The 5,754-nt window shown below is 32.8% G+C and overlaps 1 protein-coding gene across 1 annotated transcript in view; it reads left to right on the top strand.

The window, feature by feature from the left end:
- The window catches only part of LOC139514377 (exportin-1-like), a 667,034-nt gene that overhangs the window by 353,645 nt on the left and 307,635 nt on the right, over positions 1-5,754 (top strand). The window lies entirely within an intron of this gene.

The raw sequence follows: 5,754 nt of genomic DNA, 5'->3' as shown, positions 1-5,754 counted from the left end.
TTCTTGTTTTTCTATAGTTTACACTCATGGCTTTTTACCTTACCTTATCCAAAATGACCATTTCATCTATTTATTGTTATTAATTGACCACGTTTTTACAAAATATATTTTAACCCAAGGTTAAACAAATATTTTAACAGTTTCCAAACTGCTTACCTAATAACCAAAGGTATGCGTTATAAAGTATGTCATATATTCCTCGATAACCCCAGCATTAAAAGACTGAGTATTTGATTATGTATGGTCCCAACATTGAGTACTGGAGATTTTTTATAATTTTTGTGGGTTCCAATTTTCCTGGTCAAATGACTTACCGCGGGTGCAAAAAAGTGAAGGGAATGACATGCTTTGAGGATGTAGAATAAAGGGGTTAAAAAAAAGAGGGGACGTAGGATAATGGAGGTGGAAAAATTAAGATCTGTGAAAGAAAAGAAAAAAAAAGCATTGAGAGTATTGCATGTCAATAATTTATTGATCCCCTTCCAGTTTATTGTACTGGAACAAAATGCTGATTTGACCTATAACTTGTCACGGTGTAAGCTATATACTAAATATCAAGTCAATATCTTCAAGCATGACGAAAAAAAGTTCGGAAAATTGATCAAGTTAATTTTCTAAATCCAAGGACCAAAACTCTGCACAAAATGATCAAACTGAAACAGTCTTTAGATTGTCATGAAAAAACAATTTACCAATTATTAAATCAATATCTTCAAGCACAACGAAAAAAATGCAGAAAATTTAATAGTCCAAGCACCATAACTCTGCACAAAATTATCAAACTGGAGCAAAATTTTGACTTGATCTTTAAATTGCCATGACAAAACAATATAACAATTATAAAATCAATTTCTTCAAGCGTGAAGAAAAAAAGTGTGGAAAAGTTATTTGCAGGAATACAAACTGACAGACAGAGTACAAACCTAAAGTTCCCTTTGACCTCGTTGGTAGGGGACTTACTAGAGGGTCTAAAGAGCCTGTCAGTGTGTTGCATATTCGCAAAGGACACTCCAACATTGTGAATGAGAATTAAATGCAAAAAAAATATCTTGTATTGCTGAATATTTTACTCTTATTAGCTTCGCTCAATCCAATTAAGTTTTACTCCAAAATACAAAAGAGGGTAAAAAAAATCATTATTTAAGGGCAATCACTCCTAAAAAGAGTGACAGTCTATTATATATATCAGCAAATTTGACTTTCTAGTAGATCTTGACTTGCTGATCATATTTATACGACTGCAAAAGTTTTATAGGTTTGTAATAATGTCGGTGGCAGCATCAACCAAAGATGCATTTGATTTCCAGACAATAACTAGTTTAAGTGAATGGATCTCTATGAAATTTTACCAGAAGGTTTAATACCACAACAGGAAGGTTGAGATTGATTTTGGGGGTTATGTTACCAACAGTATAGGAATAAGGGTCCAAAAACAAGCATTTTTGTAGTTTTCAGGCAATAACTTGTGTTATGATTTCTCTAATAGTGTACTACAAGGTTCCATTCCACAAAGGAAAGTCTGGGATTGAGATTTGGGGTAACTACTCCAAGGGAGTTTAAAGTTTAGTTTAATTTTTCAGATATTCAGTGATCAAAGGAGGTATACACCCTCAACATCTCCCTCCTCAACTCTGGATCACCACTGTATTGAAGGGTAAGAAAGGCTCAAAACAAATATATACCGACCGCGCAAGGACTGTATAGCCAGATAAGGTCATTAAAACTTCCATCGTCGTCCAATATAAATTGACAGGTGCTACATACCAAATGCTTTATAAAATACTGTGTGACCAACAAATCTCATTACTTTTTTGATTGATGGAAGTCTAATGTCCAGGAGCAAATGACTTGATTAAAGGATGCTGCCTAAATTGATACAGTAGTATGGTAAAAAATGGCCTATTTTTTTGTATTTTATCCATCTGATGTGTTCAGCCTTTTTCAACTGATTTTTATAGTTTGTCCTTATGTTATACTGTAACATCACTGTCCCAGGTTAGGGGAGGGTTGGGATCCTGCTAACATGTTTAAGCCCGCCACATTCTGTATGTATGTGCTTGTCCCAAGTTAGGAGCCTGTAATTCAGTGGTTTTCCTTTGTTCATGTGTTACATAATTGTTTTTCGTTCATTTTTTGTACTTCAAAGAGGGACGAAAGATGCCAAAGGGACAGTCAAACTCATAAATCTAAAACAAACTGACAACGCCATGGCTAAAACTAAATTAGGCCGTTAGTTTTCCCTGTTTGAATTGTTTTACATGGTCATTTTGGGGCCTTTTATAGCTGACTATGCGGTATGGGCTTTTATTGTTGAAGACCGTACAGTGACCTTTAGTTGTTAATGTCTGTGTCATTTTGATCTCTTGTGGAGAGTTGTCTCATTGGCAATCATACCACATCTTCTTTTTTATATTTATTGTGCCCAAAAGAGGCAAATTCTATTATAAAATAATGAAGTTCTCTGTTTAAAGTTATTGTTAAAAGTTAAGCGCATTTATTCACTTGGAACTACAGTGCAGAATAATAAATCATCTGGTTCCATGGAGGAGTTGACATTCTATTTGTATTTTTTACCATATTTCACCATAACAATTGACAGGAAATCTATCACAGCGTCAATCTTAATGTGATACATGGTTTGACAACAGGTTTGATTGAATTCCACCTTACAATTACGTAACAAGATAACACATTGATTGGGACTTTCTTGGTAACTAATTTATAAACAGTGTTATCTTTGTTTTCATATAATTCATTCTAGGATTTTAGATAATTAACAAATCGAACTCAGTCTAGACATTCATTTATAACAATCATTTCAACATGCAGGGTTGAATTATAGCCAATATATTTTGTTCAAATGACAAGAAACCTTCCTGTAGTATTTGATTTCAGACTAGTTCAACAGCACTTGACATAGCTGATTTTACTACATACTTTTAAAGCAATATTGTTGGCTGATCAGGACTAAAGTAAACACTTACAAGACTTCAAATCATATATGTCGACTCATTAAAGTATTGTTTGTTAGGTGTCTAGATATTTTTAAGCCACACTCAAAACAGCATTATGTTTTTCGGTCTGTGTGTCTGTTCATTCTGAAACATATCAGGGTCTCCGCAAAACATACCTGCCAAGTTTTCAAAATGCCCATGGGGGTTTTGTGTGCAAGATGGCTGCCATACTTCTAAAAAAACCTTCAAGGGGGCCTTCAAATACAGTGTAATGTTGTTTTTGGCTTCTTCATACTTTTACAACCCTCAATTCATTGTAAAATTAATTGTTTTGTAAAAATTGTGGACATAATTGCACTTTAAAAATTTCATTTTGGGAGCCTCCATGGGGGAAATCCCCCGCAAATAGTGACAGTTGGCAGGTATGGCAAAAGCAAGTCAAAATTGTTTTATTTCAGGAGGTCCTTAAATATTTGATATCATTGATATTCCTGAGTCCCATAATCATATATTACAGGACCTCCACAATTCAATTTTAGGATATTCTTTAATAATTATGGAGATACACCATTGCATCTTATCGCATCGCGGGTAAATTATCAGGTTATGAATGGTTTAACGCCGTCACGTGGTGACCCCCTATGAGACCGTAGGGAGTAAGTAAATTTCATAGGGGGTCAATGACGCGTTAATGGTGACGTCATCTATTAACGTTGTTGTGTTTCATTGTTTATTTTTCAACAAAACGCAGCAGAAAAAGTCCAGCGTGCGATAAATTCGTAATATGGTTAACTACTGACCCCTACGGATCCATAGAGGGTGAATAAAATACATAGGGGATTCGGCCTCCAGCCTTACCCCCTATGAATTTTACTAACCCTTTATGGATCCGTATGGGGTCAGTAGCAAACCATATAACTTATAATGCAAGACCTTCACATTACAAATTAAGATATCCTCAATTCAAATTGTTGAGATCCTGAAAAAAGTTTTGTAAAATTCAATGAAGCTTTGACAAAATTTATTGATTTACGGAAAACTTTAACCTTTAATAGATTATATCTAAAAGTAATATGAAGAAAATAATTCTGAGTTTTGTGGTGATAAGCATTGTATATATGTAAGCCTCAAATCTTTATCATTTCCGCAAATCTATGTCCTTTATATTTATAGATGTTCCAAATCTTATGTCCTTTATTGTCTCAAATCTATGTCCTGTATTGTCTCAAATCTATGTCCTGTATTGTCTCACATCTATGTCCTTTTATTGACGTAAAACATAACAAAACGTATATGACGTCACTGTACAAAAGGAATATATTTATCTTTTTTATTATCCTAATACTTTTTATATATCTATTTATTATTAATATAAATGGCCAGGTTCAGTTTAAATTAAACACCAATAAACAAAAACATTGCCTTCAAATACTGCAATGTTATGTATTTAGCGTTATTATTTTTTTTTTTACCAAATATGAAACCCTGAATGCACATATTAATCTGTGCATGGAAGTATTATAATACTTCCATGGTTTATGTTATGTGGAAGCATTGTGTATAGTTGCATAACATTTGATTGAGGCAAACTAAAGTCAGAGAATGGAAACTAATCATGGGACATACTTATGTATGTACAGAAAACCTAGGGTAAAATTTAAGCTATTGAGGAGGTATAAAAAATGAAAAATTGTGCTCTTGAATCTGGATGCTGTGTGTTAATCGTAGAACAAGATTATGTCTAGGTTTTACACAATTACACAATATTGTTTTACAAAGTTTGATGTTTTAAAACTCTTTTAACAACAGAGTGAACATAAATGTTTATGCAGCAGATGACCTTTGTAGATGACAGAATGAAGGATGGCTATGTTTCTCTCTTTTGCTATATAATGTTGCAATCCTGCCAAAAATTAACTTTCATACCAAACCTTTTAAAAAATAAAATTTCTATAAAGCAAATTAGTTTATCAATTGTCCTTGAAATTAAACAAATGTGTCTTTTTTGTTAATTAAAACTTTTTATGTATGTGCCTGTCCAAAATTAGGAGTCTGTAATACGGTGGTTGTTATTGTTAATGTGGTAATACTATGTGGTAAGAATTTGCTCCTAGTTGAAGGCCTTCAAAATCCTCGTGTGTAAACCGTTGAAAAAGCTTGTATTACAAGCGAATATCAAGTCACTTGACATGTATGGGCCTTACAACAGTCTAAATTTGCTAAAATCTATGTCATTTGGTGTCCAGTGGATAGTTGTCACATTGGTAATCATACCACATCTTCTTGTATATTGTTGTTATACTTTGTGGTTATATCATTGTTGTTTCATCAAAGAATTGGTCTATTTCTTTTCACAATATTCAATATGAAAGAAAAAGAGTTGTCTCCCTTTTATAACAGTTTTAAGTCTTGATAAACCTTTTTTTATATTTTTGTGAGCTCATTTTTCAACAGATAACAGTTAACAAAGTACATCAGAGTAAATTATATCGATATTATGGACAAATAAAAGTTTATACCATTATCTTACCTGAAAAAAAGTGATTAGGATATAAGATGCCATGATTTTATAGTTCTGTGAGCTTACTTTCAGTAACTGCTAGTTATATTCTTTATGATTGCTTTGTCTGTAAATGTGTTTTGTTGTCTAATTTTTTGGATTCATTAATATTCGTTGGATACCAATTTTCATGAATTTTGTGGGTATAGGGGAACCACAAATTTAAATGTTCAACAAATTACAAATGTATGCAGACTTTGTCAAAACAACGAAATTAAATATCCATGAATATCAAGTTTT

This window comes from Mytilus edulis, chromosome 3 (genome assembly GCF_963676685.1).
Source record: "Mytilus edulis chromosome 3, xbMytEdul2.2, whole genome shotgun sequence".
In the NCBI taxonomy this organism is placed as follows: domain Eukaryota; kingdom Metazoa; phylum Mollusca; class Bivalvia; order Mytilida; family Mytilidae; genus Mytilus; species Mytilus edulis.
This window is presented reverse-complemented; position numbering and strand designations above follow the sequence as displayed.